General features: G+C 33.9%; 1 long non-coding RNA gene across 2 annotated transcripts in view; it reads left to right on the top strand.

The window, feature by feature from the left end:
- The first annotated feature begins 1105 nt into the window (after positions 1-1105).
- LOC130457466 (uncharacterized) overlaps positions 1106-18476 on the top strand; it is a 100653-nt gene continuing 83282 nt past the window's right edge. The window contains exons 1-2 of one of the 2 annotated variants that reach the window (XR_008916696.1): positions 1106-1565; positions 3228-3328. This is a non-coding gene — a long non-coding RNA (uncharacterized LOC130457466). The remainder of the gene's footprint in view (positions 1566-3227; positions 3329-18476) is intronic. The other variant, XR_008916695.1, reaches the window with a different exon arrangement.

The raw sequence follows: 18476 nt of genomic DNA, 5'->3' as shown, positions 1-18476 counted from the left end.
ACCAGGAATTTAATCAATTAAAATGATTTTTTAATCAATTTATTTATAAAATATGGAAAGAGTGAATGTAAGAAAATCAGAGAGAGGATAGAGTAAGATATCTAACCTAAATACAATAAGTCCTTTGCTCTGACCCCTGGCTCAACCCAGGCAGGGCTAATTAGTCCTTTTTGAGGTAGTAGAGCCTGGCAGGGGTTGAAATTGCCTAGTAGGGGAAAGGGACACCCATTGGACTGGGTTTGGGGACAGGAAGTTTTAAAACTTACATGAAGCAGGTTCAGAGGATTATAGGATCAAGTTCTTTCTGGGTCGCCAAAAATGTGGATTTTCTAGGCAATATTACCAAACAGGAAGTTTCTGCATATGTACTGGACTCCCTCATTATAGTGCTGTATATTGTTAGGAGCTCGGAACTGAATCAGCCTACCTAATGGAAGAATAAGTATTATGGGAGAAGTATCCTCCTTTATCTAATGTAAGCTAGGTTTTTTTTTTCTTCCTTAGAAGTTATTGAAACCATTCTCAAAATGTATTTGCTTCAGGAGAATAAAGGCTGAGCCTATTAAAATCATTTCTTATGTGCCTGAGTGCAAAACACCCCAAGAATCTCTCTGTACACTCTTTAATGTTTTAGTAGTGGACCTCAATGGAATACTCTGGGAATGGAATTAATTTAAGGTGTCTTTAATGAATATAATTATTGGATAACCTTTCCATGTTACAGATAAGGAAGTGTTCTTTTGTTAACTCTCAAATGGCTTAAAAGTGCTTCATTTTGTTCCATTATTAAATATAAACCATGAGGAGATTGTCCTGGTCCATTCCAGAACAGGAGATTTAATCCATTCAAACTTGAATGTTTAGTTACACTATTTATTACTCATTCTTTCCAGGTCACCATATGACCAAGATTACAGGGAACCAAATTCTTGGCTTACCCCAAATGTCACTATATGTTTTTTTTCATCATCTTTCTAATGTTTTTAGTTTGGTCAAAGCTGGGATAAAGGGAGCATGATTTTATTTGTTGGCTCCTACGTAAAAAAAATAAGCAAATAATAAAACTTTAAAAAAATATTCTACTTAGTTGATAAACATCTGGTGACAGTTAATTGATGTAGAAGAGGCATGAAGAAAGAGGGAATTTCATGCATGCAAGACAGAAAGCTGGGTACATCATCTGTCAATCAAGGTGAACATTCCAAATAGAATGTTCCCAGGAAAGTCAGTTGGAGCCTGGCCAAGAGATGAACTGAGAGACTTCCTTGACTTCTGACCAAGGGGGAGACTTCCTTGGTTTCTAACCAAGGGAGTGACTGGCTTTTTTCTGACCTAGGATGAGACTTTGGTGTGGCTGATGTTCATGATTGATTGCTATATACTGGGCTGGTCTATTAGCTATCAGTAGTGATCAATAGGCACCCACTGATACTATCCCTGGTAGTAGTATCTCCATTACAACTAGGCACCCTCAGGTTTCCCCTAGTACCTCTCTAGTCAAGCCAGAGTATCTCAGTTATTTCAACCAGAAATATCTCCAAGATTATCTATTCTAATACATCAAGGTGAGGAATTTTCTTTGCTGCCTTTAAGATTCTCTGTTTTATGCATGTTGGCATCCTAAAGAGGCTTCTTGTAATGGAACTGACTATAAGGAGATATGTTTGTACCAATCCATCTATTTTTCCATTATTTCTTTGAGAAAAAATATTAATTATTTTTAAGTAACCATTTTTTGGTCTTTCCTTTCAAGTCTTGAAAATGTGTGTGATCATAGTGAATACAATACAGAACTGCAAAAGATGGCTCTTTGGAAAGTTTGACAAAAGCCTTTCATAAGTAAATTTCTTTCATTGAAAGATTTAGTCAGTTGAAAACTGTTTAAAAAAAGCTTTGACTTTCCAAAAACTGTTCTTTTAAAATCATGCTGAACTTTATTATTATTTGTCCTTTAGGAAAGTGAGTAAGTTTTAAAAAGAGTGAGCTAAAGGTCTATTTTACAAAATTCCAAGAGGAAAATAACCACCCAAAATAACCAAGGCCATCACAGTTGCCCATTGTAAAGGGAAATGAGTTGTCTAGGTCTGACACATCTTCATTGCCAGCATTTCTATGACACATTCAACCTCCACAGTCCAAAGACAGAAGTGATGCATTTTGTCTTTTCATCTAACTAAAAATATGTCTCTCCCATAGATAATGTGTTACTGATTACACAGTTTCTGTATTATGTAGGTTCGTGTTAAAATACTTTGTATTTTTAGGAAAGAACAAATTATAAAACAGCAACCAGCTTTTAAAGGTTTGCTTTTTTTTTCTTAAATAGCTTTCTTAATGCACAATTTTGGTGGGGAGAGAAGGCTTTAGTCAGTAATAAAAAAGGGCATTTAGGAATATAAGATCCTATAATTAGAGTTGGAAGAAATGTTGGAGATCAACTAATCTAAAATTCTCATTTGATGGATGAGGTAATCGAGGACCAGAGAAGTCAAGTCCTTCAATAGGACAATATCACTAATTCAATAATATTTTAATTTGGAATAACACATTTTTGTCCAAAATTTTGAATCGAAATAATCTAATCACTTACATCTTAGGTGGCTTCTCCAAAAGAAAATGGGATTACCAGACAAAATTAGTGTGCCTATGACAAAGGACTATTAGGCTTTTTTCAATGATTTAATTTTCAATTAGCTAATTGTGTCCCCCCCACCCCATTTTAGAGATTGAGATTGTTAGTCTCTATATAAGCATAAAGTAACTAAATATATTTTAGTCACATTTGTAGCAACAGGTTCCAATTTGCAGTTCTCTACAATGTTTTAATTCCTATGCCACCAGCATGCAGCTTTGCCTTAGTAGTACCAGTAACTGAATTCTTGCCACCTTTATCTCTGATGTCTGGACCAGGCTCCAGCTTAGTTGGTGAGGAAGGACACATACGTTTTTCTTTCCTTTTTGCTCTTTTCCCTGTAAAGAGCACATAATATTCTTTGGATTTACTAAGATTTTCACTGAAGAGAAATATAGAGAGGATTTTCAATAACAAATGAAAAAATGTATAAAGGTCTTATCAATTATTCCCATCATTCATGAAAATATGTAAGAATTATCATTTCTTATTTCCTCCTCTCTCAGATTTAGACTTTTCCCCCAGATCTCATTCTTAGATGAATTAATGCATTGAGGAATTATAGTAACTGATATGTTGGCTTCTTCTCTTCCAGAATTCTCTTTCCTTCTGAAAAGAAGGCAATATTCAAAAATCCTTTACACACCTCTGTTTTCTGCCACCTCTACTTCAGAAACATCCCTGACAACACAGCAGGTATGGGCATATATATATCCACAATAGGTAGAAGTTGGATTCATTCATGCTCCAGTAGAATACTTTTCATTTCAGAGGGACTTTCATTCAGAGGGACTAAAGATCCCCATATTAAAATATCTTGTGACAGGGAACTATGTTTTATTATTTTTTTTGGACAGCACTGTCAGAATGAATCATGTTTCAACTTAATGAGTTACAAAATAATTAAGAGGTATGTGTTAATACAGTAGTTTGGGACAACAGCAGAACTGACTGTGCTACATAGCTCATAATTATGCCACCATAACCACTGACACAAGTAAAGGATGTTATTGACATTATTGAATTAGTACACTTAAGAAAGATGGGTTGTAGCTTCTGTCAGAACCATTAGTTTGGTTATAACTGTTATGGGAAGATATGGCTTTAAGCAAAGTAAGATTAAGACCCTGATAAACTTCTGAAGCTTAGAAAGTGAATGGCAATGTTTTCTGACTCTATTTTGAGTTTTTTACTTTAGTAGGCAAAGATTTATCTGCTTTTACATGGCAGCCTATGTCTTTTCCTGGGCTGTTATGATGTGAGTCTGTCTTTGGTACTTTTCCTGGTGGAGGGAGATAATTTTTTCTTGTGAGTCTATGACATTACATCTTTTCAAACATAGTTCAGGTTGTATTTCTCTGCCTCGTTACTGAGAATATTTTTGAGATTTTTATATATATATATATAATAGTCTATTCTTGTAATGGGTGATGTGAGAAATCTTTGAAGAGAAAAAACTACAGATACGGAAGTACCAAGAATTGTGAATTTCCTTTGTGAAATAAATATCTTAAACATAGATTTTCCTACCAATTTTCTTGAATTTTGAGCATATATTCTTTTTTCCCTTTTTTAAAATTTAGAATATTTTTGATGATTAATTGATTCATGATCTTCCTTGTTTATCTCCACTTCTTGAAGCTGATAAGCAGTTCCACGGGGTTTTACATTTATCATTGTTCAAAGCCTATTTCTATGTTGTTAATATTTGCAGTAGAGGGATCTTTTGACATCAAAACCCTAATCACATTCCGATCAAACTATGTAATCAATCATAGGTTTTTCTTTGGTGTTTCTGTTCCCACAGTTCTTTCTTTGGATGTGGATAGCTTTCTTTCTCCTAAATTCCTTTGGATTATCCTGGGTCATTGCATTCTTGCTAGTAGAAAAGTCTATTACATTTGATTGTGCCATAATGGATCAATCCCTGTGTATAATGTTCTCCTGATTCTGCTCCTTTTGCTGTGCTATTCCTGGAGATATTTCCAGTTCCAAAGGAATTCCTCCAGTTCATTATTCCTTTTAGCACAATAATATTCCATCACCATCAGATACCACAATTGCTTCAGCCATTCCCCAATTGATGGAGATTGCTTCATTTTCTAAATTTTTGACACTACAAAAAGCTCAACTATAAATATTTTTGTACAAGTATTTCCCTCATTATCTCTTTGGAGTGACAAACCCAACAATGGTAGGCATTCTTTTAAAGCCCTTTGGGTATAATTCCAAATTGCCCTCCAGAATGGTTGGACCAATTCACAACTCCGCTAGCAGTATATTAGTGTCCCAATTTTGCCACAACCCCTCCACATTTACCACTTTCCTTTGCTGCCATATTGACCAATTTGCTCGGTATAAGATGGTATGTCAGAGTTGTTTTAATTAGCATTTCTCTAACCAGGAATGATTTAGAACATTTTTATGTGCTTATTGATTGGTTTTTTATGTGAAAAATGCCTGTTAATGTCCCTTGACCATTTGTTGATTGGGGAATGACTTGTTTTTTTTGTAAATTTGACTTAATTCCTTATATATTTTGGAAATTAAACCTTTGTCAGAGAGGTTTGTTGTAAAAATTTTCTACCACTTTGTTGTTTTCCTTCTAATTTTGATTGCTTGTTTTGTTTGTACAAAACATTTTTAATTTGATACAATCAAACTCTTTCATTTTACATTTTACAATATTTTCTATATCTTACTTGGTCTAAAATTCTTTTCTTTCCCAAAGATTTGACAGGTATACTATTCCATGTTCATGGAATTTATTTATGAATTCAATCTTTATATTTAAATCATTTATTCATTTTGAATTTATCTTGGTATAAGGTGTAAGATATTGACCCAAACCTAATTTTTCCCATACTGTTTTCCAATTTTCCAAGCAGTTTTTGTCAAATAGTGGATTCTTGGGCCAAAAACTGGGGTCTTCGGGTTTATCAAACACTAGCTTGCTGAAGTCATTTACCCCTGGTCTATTTCATTCATCTATATCTTAGCCAGTAGTATATTGTTTTGATGATCACTGCTTTATAGCACAGTTGAAGATCTGTTACAGGTAAGCCCCCATCCTTCACATTTTTTTCTTTATTTCCCTTGATATTCTTGATCTTTTGTTCTTCCAAATGAATTTTGTTATATTTTTTTCTAGTTCTAAAAAAAAAGGTTTTTGGTAGTTTGATAGGTATGGCACTGAATAATTAGATTAATTTTGGTAGGATTATCATTTTTATTATATTACCTCATCCTACAGAGGTGCAATTAATGTTTTCTAATTGTTCAGATCTGGTTTTAATTGTGTGAAAAGTGTTTTGTAGTTGTGTTCATGTAATTCCCATGTTTGTTTGGGCAGATAGATTCCTAAATATTTTATATTGTCTAGAGTGATTTTAAATGAAGTTTCTCTTTCTAACTCCTGTTGCTGAATTTCGTTGGAAATATATATATATAGAAATGCTGATGATTTATGTGGGTTTATCTTTTACCCTGCAACATTGCTAAAGTTGTTCATTATTTCCACTAGGTTTTCACTTTATTTTTCTCGATTTCTTTAAGTAGACCATCATATCTGCAAAGAGTGATAGTTTAGTTTCTTCATTGCCTACTTTAATTCCTTCAATTTATTTTTCTTCTCTAATTGCTATTGCTGGCATTTCTAGAACAATTTTATATAATAGCGAAGATAATAGGCATCCTTGCTTCACTCTTGATCTTATTGGGAAGGCTTCTAATTTGTCTCCATTGATGATGATACTTGCTGATGGTTTTAAATAAATACTATTTATTATTTTGAAGAATGGCCCTTCTATTCCTATGCTTTCTAGTGTTTTCAATAGGAATCTGTGTGGTATTTTGTTAAATGTTTCTGTATTTATTGAGATAATGATGTGATTTTTGTTGGTTTGCTTGTTGATATGATCAATTATGTGGATGGTTTTCCTAATCTTAAACTATTCTTGCATTCCTGGTATAAATCCCACCTAACCATAATGAATAACCCTCCTGATCACTTGCTGGAGTCTCTTTGCTAGTATTCTATGTATGATTTTTGCATCTAGCCTCATTAAGGAGATAGCTCCGCAGTTTCATTTTTTCTCTTTTGGAACTGTCCAGCTTCGGAATCAATACTATATTGATGAAATGAAAGGAATTTGGTAAAACTCCTCCTTTGCTTATTTTGTCAAATAATTTATATAGTATTGATATTAGTTGTTCTTTAAATGTTTGATAGAATGTACTTGTGAATCCATCTGACTCTTTGGATTTTTTCTTAGGAAGTTCCCTAATGTTCAATTTCTTTTTCTGAGGTGGGATTGCTTAAGTGTTCTATTTCCTCTCTTTTTAATCTAGGCAATTTATAGTTAATAACTATTCACCCATTCCACCTAGATTGTCATATTTATTGCCATATAATTAAGCAAAATACTTCTTAATAATTATCTTAATTTCCTCTTCATTAGAGGTGAGATGACCCTTTCATCTTTGATACTGTTAATTTGATTCTCTTTTCATTTTTAAATTAGATTAACTAGTACTTTATCTATTTTTTCTTTTCCAAAGTACTAGCACCTACTCTCATTTGTTAGTTCAATAATTCTTTTACTTTCAATTTTATTAATTTCTCTTTTAATTTTTAGGATTTCCAATTTAGTTTTTATCTGGGGATTTTTAATTGGTTCTCTTTTTGGTTTTTTTAATTTGCAAGCCAAATTCATTGATATGTGCCCTATTAATTTTGTTGGTATAGGCACTCAGAGATTTAAATTTCCCCCTGAGTATTGCTTTGGCTGTATCCCAGAGGTTTCACTATGATGTCTCCTCATTGTCATTCTCTGTAATGAAGCCTGTAATTGTTTCTATGATTTCTTTTTGAGAATTATAGATATCCTCTTTCCATGTAGATATATAAACATTTTTACTTAATGAGACTCTTAATTTTTCTCTTTCTTATTTACTTTCCTGGGCTTCTCTTGTATCTTGCATTTGGCCTTCAAATTTTTTGTTTGGTCTGGCTTATTCCTCAGAAATGCTTTGGAATATTCAATCTTATAAATGACCATTCCCCCCCCTGAAAAAAATATATTTGGTTTTTCTGGATAGGTAACTCTAGATTATAAATCCAAATCTTTTGCCTTCCAGAATATCATATACTATGCCTTCTGATCCTTTAACATAGAAGCTGCTACATCCTATATGATCCTGATTGTAGCTCCATGGTATTTGAATGGTTTATTTCTGAATATTTAAAGTATTTTTCCTTGCCTTGGTGGTTCTGGAATTTAGCTATTACATTCCTAGAATTTGTCTCATTTTTCAGTTCAATAATTCTTTTAATTTCAAATTTATTTTCTTGTTCAAAGATCTCTGGGCAGTTATATTTGATAATTTATTGTAATATGATATCCAAGTTTTATTCTTCATCATAGCTTTCAGGTAGTCTACTAATTCTCAGAATGACTCTCCTTGATCTATTTTATAGGTCCATTGTTTTTTCAATAAGAAATTTAATGTTTTCCTCTGAAAGTCCCCTCCCCCTGCTGATTCAATTGACTGTTGAGATGCTGATAACTTAAAGACTTTCCTCAGGCTTGGGTATAAACTTTTGATCATAGTCTGAATTTGATCAGGTCAGGGACTGTCAAATTCTAGCCCCAGGCTAGATCCATTTGTTTACCCTTAGAAAGTGATGCAATAGATGCAATCTTTAGAGATCCAACACATATGCATGGTAGCAAGTTGGGAGGAATACTCTATAGGAGTTTTTTTTTTTTAAGGTAAGCAAAGGAAGGGAAGGGAGAGGAAAGGAAGAGAATGAGGGAGGAAAGTAAATTCTATATTTCTTTCATGAAGATAATTCTCATGAGTATTCTGGAATTCCCCTTTCTTCCTGTTCAAACATTTAGCCAACTATGCAAACTCATAGGAAAATTAGTAGTAATCCCTGCTGACCCAGTTGACAAGGAAAATGGTAGAAGCAAATATTTTGGCAGCTAACCTGTGGTTTTAGATTTATATTTAGGAATGCTTTGCTGAAAATGTCAGAAATTCAGACTATTTGGCAGCCTACTTATTTTGAATTTTCCCACTTATAAAGTAAGATCAGTACAGTAAATGAGCCAACTTTCTGCAATCATTGTGGGAGACTACAGTTTGCCATACCACCTCAATGAAATTCATATCAGGTCAGTAGACCAATGAAGCTGAATTCAATGAATATCTTTTAATAATTATGCTTACCTAGATGGTATCCAAGTAGACCATTCTCTTAGAACAATTCTACACTGGAGAAAAGATTTTGGTAATGACATTGAATTATATTCTAATAAAAAACTTGGATATTCACAAGTAAATAATAAGTATTTATTGTTTCCTATAATAGTTAATATAATAGGCATTGTTCTAAATGGTGAAGTGACATAATAAATAGAAAGTTGATTCTGCAATCAATGCCTGAGTTAAAATCCAGCCTCAGGCATATGTTTTCTATGTGACCCTGGTCAAGTCACTAATCTATCTGCATCTGTTTCCTCATGAGTAAAACTATGCTAATAATAACATTGACTTCTTAGGGTTGTTGTGAAAAAAACAACGAAAAAACAATACATATTTCTAAAGAGCTTAGCACATGACTAAAACATAGTGGTAGTAGTCTCTCAGTAACCGAGGATGACGATTGTCTTTGTGTGTTTTTGTGCACAGTCAATGCACAGAGACAGTCCCACTCTCTTGGCGTTGGAAGCCTGGGTCCAGTGGCACGAAAAGTCATTACACCTGGAGACTTCCTCAGATGCATTGGATGGCTGTGTTGTCCTTTGTGCTCCAACACACCCTAAGCACTCCACAGTGCCTTGCTGCATCGCCATCTCAGCCGTTGAACCTTCTTGTTGGTTTCTTCCGCCTGTTCCATCAAAGCAGTCTTCTACTAAAACATAGTAGATGATTAATAAATGCCTATTTCATTCTTTCCTTTCTGAGCATAAGAAGTAAAAAACTAAATAATTTCTGAAATAAAGAGGCTCACACTGTCACAGGAGAGACAATTTATACATGAATGTGTATATATAGAAACCCCAAATCAACTTCCTTTGCTGATGTCACCAACCTAAAATCATGCTGGTACAATATCTCATAATTATTTTGTTTTTATTCATGTTTCTCTATCCCTGATTTTTAATGATCAAATCATATTGATTCTTCCTTTATAATGTTCCACTGATTCCTTTCCAATGAGATATTGCAACTATTAATCTTTCATCTATTCATTCTAGTTAATTGAGGATTATATGATTCCATGTTCATCCTATCCCAAACCACTTTACTTATCCAACTAATTTTCCTTAAACACAAATGTTATTGAATTATTACCATTCTCACAATTTTTCTGTGATTGTTTATTTTTCTTTTTTTAATATGTGGCATGCCTCTAAACCTGGAATTTTCAGCATTTTGGTGTCATAGAATCACTTCCCAATCTGCTAAAGCCTCTGGTCCCTTTTCAGAATTATCTTTTTAAATGTGTAAAATAATATACATGGTATGAACTCATTAATTCAGCAAGAAATTATTAAGCAACTGCCAAGTGCCAGAAAGAATTCAAAGGAACCAATGACACAAAGAAAGGAAAACTAGTCTTTGCCTTGATGGGGAATATAAATGACTATGTATAAAAAATATATAGTATGAATTAAAATTTATATCAGAAGTAAGTACAAGTTAATAATCATATTTCCTAGCATTAGTTAGTATGAGTATGAGTGGGAAGCTTACAAAATTCTGAGGCTTGAAAGAAGCTTGGAAATCATTTTTGTTTGTATTGTTTGTTATTTGTTGTTCATTCAATATTTGGTTTAGTATGACACTTGAGGAGTTGGTTGGATTGTTGTACCAATATAGATCTTTTTTATATAATTGAAATGTACAAATACCAATATATATATATATATATATATATGTATACATATACATATATATATTAGACAGAACTGGGTCCTCTGAAAAAGTGATGCATGGAGCCATACTGTAGAAGCCAAATGGGGAAGGGGTCCCCAAATATAATCAGTCCATCAGCAAAATATTGCTGGTGTGTATCCAGGAACAACAACAACAAAAAAACAACTTTTGGATCTAAGGAAACTGGGAAATGGTAGCACCTACAAGGCAGGCAGTAACATACCTGTGGGGAGCTGATTGAGCAACACCACAAGCACTTCGTGACTTTGCTACAAGACAAGTCATACCCTTAACGAATAGGAGTCACTGTACTATTCCCCATCTCTAACTTTAGGAAGAGAATAGAGTGTATTCATGGGTTTTATATTTCTGCTTTCTATTGGTATTGAATCACTAATCAGAGGAAGTATTTGACCCCCTTCAAATGTGCATCATATATAATCCCTTAACCACTATCATGTTCTCTAGACAGTAAAGTAGAAGCATATTAGAAAGCCTCAAAACTGCAGCTCCTTCTGGATCCCCCAAAGAGTTTTTTCGCTCTGCTTTAAATGGGCCTCTTCCTCCGGATTCAGGGTAACCTTTACTGCATCTGAAATTCCATTTGACCACAAGATACATGGAGTACTAAGGAAGGCATCTTCATTAATGCCCAATAGACCCTTAGTCATGATGGAAATTGAATGCACCCTCCTAAGATTCTTCATGATGCTTTCTGCCAGGTTTGCCACAGGCAAGCCAATGTCCCAGGAAGTGTAGCCCTTCAAATGGATCACCTCAGAAGCACTTTCAACTACTTGTTTATGAACTAAATGCTCTGAATCACCATCAGTTTCTAGAGAAGGATGAAGAGACTTCAGAGCAACATTCACACCACTCCATACAGGAACATTTGAGTCTCCATGCTACGTCCACTGTACCAACCCCAACAACATTTATCTTGTCATGGGGAGCCTGGTCTTCCTTTAGGACATTCACAATTAGCTGATCCTTGACAGTTCCAATCTTCTTGTGAGGGAATCTAAGACTACTGGTCAGGTTACAAAGAAGTCAGAGATGTACATGAGATGCTGGTCCTGGATTACTCAAAGCTAGGAAATCTAGGAGATAGAGATGAAGTGGAATTAATTTTTAAATATTGGGGAGCAGTCACTGAAAATAAATAGAGGTAGAAAGTAGAGTTCCTTGGTCAAGTAACATTAAAGGATGCCAGTGCCACTGTATCACATAGTACCTGGAGCAGAATGAAGTATATGAAGACTGATATGACAGGAAAGTTCTTAAAGGTTTTTTTTTTTTGCATTTTTGCATTTTTATTATTATTTAAAAATATTTTCCATGTTTCCATGATTCATTTTCTTTCTCTTCCCTCTTCATTCTCCCCTCCCAGAGCCAACAATCAATTCCATTGGGTTATACTAATGTTATCACTTGATACCTATTTCCATATCATTCATTTCTGCACTAGAGCAATCTTTTAAAACCAAAACCCTAACTCATAGGCCCATATAAACAAGTGATGAGTCATATATTTTTCTTCTGAGTTTCTACTTGCAAAATTCTTTCTCTTGATGTGGATGACATTCTTTCTCATAAGTAGGTTATTAAAGTTTTTGAAAGTAAAATAGGAATAAAAACCTTAGAAATAAAACTAATGATATTGAAATAGTTATCAATTTTTAAGGAAACAAATATAAGACCTAGCACAGACCCAGCACAGACTGACTAAACTTTACCTATTCAACTCCTTACTACTTTTTCCATGGTCCCTCCTGTCTAGTTATACCAGCATTTTCCTTGTCCCCTAATATGGAGGTCTTTTTCCTTATTCTGTAAATTTTCCATATTATTAAATTGATCCTTGAGTTCTTTATATTGCTAGGTATGTGACATGCTCCTTTAATTCATGCTCCTGGGGAGCCCGAGATTGGTGAATCATTTCAACTCAGGGGTTCTACGTTGCTATAGCACTAAAGACAGCAGTTGTCCACATTAAATATGTCACCAATATGACAAGTCCCTAGGAGTAGGGAATCAATAGAATTACTAAGGTAACTTAAAAATGTCTAAGTTGGAAATGGAGCAAGTTAAAACGTATGTGTTAATCAGTAGAGGGTTCTCATCCATAAGTATTCATTGACCTTCCATTATAGACAAGATAGAAACATATAGACTTTATAAAAAATGTTCTAGATTTCATATATATATTCTGCCTTTTGAAATCTTTTCCCTTGAAGTTCAAACATAATACCTCCCTCCCTCCTACAAGTAGATTGATGGACTTTAAGTGAAGAATGAGTTGCATATTTTGGGAAGTAATCAATGTGGGAATTTATTTTTATCAACTAAGCATTTTTGTTATGAGAGATTTCTATTTTTTTTCCTTCTTCAGTGAGGAGAGGAAATAAAAATAACAAATCCTTGTAAAACAAATCAGTTAAGTATAGAAACAGAGCCAATATATCTTCCACAAATCACTAAAACTTTGAAAATAAAAGATTCCAAAGATTGTTTCTTCATTCTGTAATACTCAATTTCATTGTGATCTCCTCCAGGCTGGATTTACTTGATTTCTTCAATCTCAGTAGACTTCTCCACATTAGATTTATCTTCATCTTATATGAACCCCTACAAGAAGAATTATCTATTCTTCACAGCTTTAATGTTTTGCATTGTTCCCAATTGTTTCCTGTGTGTATATGTCTAATTATCCCAACTAAATAATAAGCTATTTGAGGGCAAGAACTTTATATTATTATTCTTTACCCCACATTATATGTATATTACAGTAGAGACATTGACCTAAACAGTAAACAGATTTTGACAAGCATGCTTACCATTGCTCTGCCTAAAGGAATGAGACACTGACAGCCTGAATTTAGGTGGTGGATCAGCATTCATGAGCTGCAATGTAACCCCTACCTAGCAGGAGGGACAGCTATCCAGTGCACAGCAATTCCTTGGATAAAGAGTGTGGCTGATGTCACAGGCATGTACTGTGAATAAGTATCCAAGGACACATTCTCATGTAAATTTGGGCCTGTCATTGTGCAGTGAACCTGAAATCAGTACAAGATGAGTAGAAGTGGCTCCTTTTTCTGAACGCCAATCCTGACCAGTTTTAAAGCTTAGAAAAATAAACTCTGAAATTTAATCATATTTATTAGCAAGGATGGGGGGAATAACCTTCTTCTTTATTGTACTCATGCATGCATATGACATACTTCAGAGAAAAACAAAGTAATAATACTTTTCTGGACCAATTTTAATATAATCTTTGTATGTAAAAATATTTAATGGAGAATATAACTAAACCCACTTTTGGACATAATAATGTGCATTGTTTCATCATTTAGAATCTTACTTTTAATTATTGGTTCAATCAGTCTCTGATAAAGGAAGTTATTTTTCAAAGAAATAATGAAGGCACTGTTAATATGATCACAATATTATAGATTTAGAGCCAGAATGAATAAAAGAGGTCATCAAGTCCAGTCTCATAATTTTATACATAAAGCAATTGAGACTTGACAGGTCAAGTGACTTCCTTAAAAGTCTTAAGACATGAAAATTATGAGAGGATGGCAATAAAACTTTTAATTTGTATACCAACAATTGAATAGGGTAAGCATGAATGTTTTTTTTAAGTTTTTTAAAGTGGAGGGGAGAAAGGCAGCTCAGAACATGTCTGATGTTTTGTACAGATGCTTTTGCAAAGAAGTTCCTCTAGGCAGGCAGCACAAAGCTTCAGATATTTTCCTAATAATGCATGTGATCCTAGGTCTGAAGAAAGTTCTCTAATATGGGTGATGACTAATTGTTTATTTTACAAGTTCCTCTCTTCATGGTTTTAAAACCATGCTCACTTGTTAGAAGTAACAAGCCATGACTCACCTTCATTATTGCTGATACTGTGCATTAGAGCCAATAATAAAACTAGCTAGAACCCATGGATGGATGGGAGCCATTTATCCACAAGTGATCCTTCCGAAGGTGTTGGAATGCCTTAATGAATGGCTTCTTTCTGCTTATTGAATTTTTATGAGTCAGTGAGTGCCCTATTAATACCCATGGACATTATTACTCATTCTTCCCTGAATCAACGCACAAATACCCCCATAGTTACTTGATTATTGACTTTGTTCATCTATTTGTTTGAGAGCTATATCAACTTCTTTAACTCTCCGAATATCTGTGCTCATTTGCCTCCTTATTTCCTCATTGAGGCCAAGTATTTAGTTCCTTTTGGCTAACTACCTTTAAACCTCACTTTTTTAATAAAATACAATGCATGATGAAGTAAAAACAATGTGAAAAATATGGTATAGGATTATTTTAGAAGAGAGAGAACATGGCATACTGGATAGGGCCCTGGATTTAGAGTCAGAAAGACCTGGGTTCAAATATTTCCTCAGGTGCTTACTATTTATGTGACACAGGCCAAGTCATTTAACTTCACGTTACCTATCTTTCCTAGCTTTCTTTATCTGTTAAAAAAGAGAGCTTTACTCTTTAGCTTCAGAAGTTCCTTCCACCTCAAAAATCTAGATACTATAAATAATGACACTATATCAACTTATGGAAAGTAAAAAAGGAAGGAGGGAAGGAAGGAAACAAGGAAAAAATAAAAGAATCCACAAAATATAAATAAGGTTTTCTTTACTCTGTTCTTATCTAATGAAGTTAACAGAACTTGGAACATTTTGAAAGACTAAAAATATACTACTATAAAATAATAATTATATTTTCATTAGTTTAGAAAGCATATTTTTGGTATCTAATGTTTTTAGACTTTTATACAGGTAGGTAAAACACATTTTGTAGTTTGATTAAAACTGATTTTAGTTATTGGTATATAAGTTCATTATCATTAAGAATTTAATCATTTAATTTTGGGAAAAAAAAACATTTGCATAGTTTTCTGGCAAACACTATTGTAATAATTAGCAAGATTCTGAAGTATTCCTTTAAACCAAGTCACATAAAAACTATCCTGAGACTATTAATTCAATTCAATTCAATTGAATATAATCTGATTTTATAGAAGAGATATTATCTCTTTTTATTATTAAATTCCTTTTGGAGTCCTCCACCTTAGGGATAATCATAGCATGGGCATTCTTCATTCTATTCCCAGCTGTACTTCTGACTGCCACAAGGAATCAGTTGCCATCTCTCTGTGGAATCTTTCCTTTTTTCTGACCCCTTTATCCCTCTGACAAATTCCTTCCAGTGTCTTCCCATGCCCATCTTGATATCTTCTCCCCACTTCCTACTCCAATTTTTGGTTTTTCAGGTTCTTTTAATAAGTTGTCTTCTATCAGAATATAAGCCACTTGAGGGCAGTGACAATCTTTTGTTTTGTTTCTATTTATATCCCAAACTTATCACCTTAGATGGTCTGTAGTAAAGGTGTGCTAATTGCTTATTGCTTGCCTGCTTCAATTAGGTATAAAGCTCTGTGAAAGAAGACACACAAATGATGAATGTGTCCGTAGAAAATTAGGAAATAGTTTTCCAGGGGATCTAATCTAACACATAAACACAACAAATGCACAGGTAGGATAAAATGAAATATTTATGGAGGTAGAGATCATTTCAGACCAACTAAATGCTAACTCAACTATTTGCTACTTCCCAAGGGGGCTAGAGCAGTAATTCTTCCTTCTTGAATAATGTGGCCCTTTAGGCTTTTAAGATTTTCATATGTGGGGCATGTATGGATTATAAGAGAAACCAACTCATAAGAGAAAAGGGAAGCAGACTCTTTAATGAATTCTCTTTCTCTAGAAACCTACTAAAATTTTTCATTTAATTCATATCTCTTTTGTCCAAAAGGACCCAGGGGTGGGAGTTGATTAGAAAATAACTGGGTATACAGCGTATCTCAGTTGTAGATAGCAACTTTTTTCCACCACAGAGAAGGAATACTTAACAGAATAGTGCTATAACATGAAATATAATGACATAATAGTGCTAATAGATTACAAGAGCACATAATGAAGACTTAAGCAAAAGGCAGAAAAAAATGTTGAACTACTGGTATTCTCTACTGAAATGTTGATACTTAAAATATCAGTACTTGAATTTTATAGAATTTTGAATTGACCTTTCGGCTTCACTATGGCTTCCCCAAATTTTCTCCAGGTTCCTGTATTTTGGCAAACTAGGTCAAAGTTTTGGCTCATTTAACTACTAGAGGTCATCTTCAACCCAAAGTGCCCAAGTAGTTGTTTGATACTTTGGGGCATCTAGTACCAACTCAGAATTCAGAAGATCCCAACTTCTCTACCTCTCCGAGTTTCTCTTAAGACTGGAATTGTTCACATCAACATTATTGTTACATGACCCATTCTCAAGGAAGAAATGCAAAGCAGAAGAGACAACCAGGGCTTTGGGAGCTAGTCTCAGGCTAAACCAAATCAGATTCTTTAGCTGCCATGTTATTATAAGCATCATGTTGCTATTAAAGGAGATGTAGTTAATCTTACTTCATCTAATAAAATACTGAGAGGTTTAATGTAGTAAGCAACTCAGAACAGAAAGATCCATAAAAATTGAGCTCATTCTTAAGGGTCACTGACTTAGTGATCAGTGTTCATTTTCTTGAAACTTCTCTTCCTTACCTCAGTTACCATGATAAAGAGCAAGGGACATCTCAGGGTTTTGTGACATGCCAAGTGATAAGCCTTCACTGTTGAAGCACCTGCCCACCTTGAAGGAATCAGGGTATATGTTGTCACCCCATGACATGAACTCTATGCAAATAAACCAGAATGTGGAGTGGAACGCTGCTATTTTTCCTCATTTTATTAGTCTCTTGGTTGTTGGCCAAACAACTATCATTCTATCATTCTTGCTTGAATGTTTATCTGGGTCAGAATTGAATGCATAATCTAAAAATATGTGTACTGTATATCCAAAAATCAACATTGAGTGACAAGGTAATCTAATTCTTTTATAATAGTAAGATGTGGAGAGATGTATTGATTTGCACTGGTGGAGGGAGTTTCAATACTGTGAATATCTTCAACAGATAAAGTCACAAACCTTCATTTGTTTCATTGTTAAAGTGTACTTTATGAGTTATTGGAGAACCTTAGAGGGAAAGCATTACCAGTCTTAAGGTGATATAATGACCTTTGGTTCATCACATAATCTTTTGTGTGATTTTTACATTTAACATTTTAAAATGCTAGTATTAACTTCCCACACAGTAATACATGCATAACTCCTAATAAAAATTTAAAGCATTAGAACTCTAGAAAAATCATGTTTCTTAGATATAAGCATTTTTTTTCATAAAGGAGAGCTCTCAAAGGATATTTACAGGTGTTATATAACTAACAAAAGCGATCTTCCTCCTCAGATTATCATGGAAGTACATCAAGTAGTTCAAGTTTAAAATGAAAGTTCCAAATTTAATATGTGTTTGAAAGAGTCTATTCTTGGTGCAAAAAACAATATATGCAAATCAGATTTAATTTACTCTCTGTTTTGCTTCTCCAGCTTTATGATAGTTGTAAGTTTTATCATGAATTTCAATATCTAAGATTGGAATTCTGTGCATGTATTCAAAAACCACAAATTCCAAGGCATGGTGTTGTCAAGGCAATAGCCTAGATTCCCTATTGAGTTTTGTCCTGTAGAGTGAGAAACAGCTATTAACTTCTTTCTTTATTTTGGGGGCTAGGGGTATGATCAGTGATTCTCAAATGCCCAAAATGCAATCTTTTTCCCCATTTACTAGATGAAACAATGATCTCATTTCATAATATAATTACAATTTGATGTAGGTACTCCAGGTGGATTTTTCCTGACTTTTTTTCTGAATATTATTGGAGTCACACCTTTTTAAAAAGCTGAAAAAAATTATTCTCAGCATGGATCTTCA

The sequence above is a fragment of the Monodelphis domestica genome, chromosome 2, assembly GCF_027887165.1.
Source record: "Monodelphis domestica isolate mMonDom1 chromosome 2, mMonDom1.pri, whole genome shotgun sequence".
Classification (NCBI taxonomy): domain Eukaryota; kingdom Metazoa; phylum Chordata; class Mammalia; order Didelphimorphia; family Didelphidae; genus Monodelphis; species Monodelphis domestica.
Note: the sequence above shows the minus strand (reverse complement) of the source record. Positions and strands in the feature narration are given on the sequence as shown.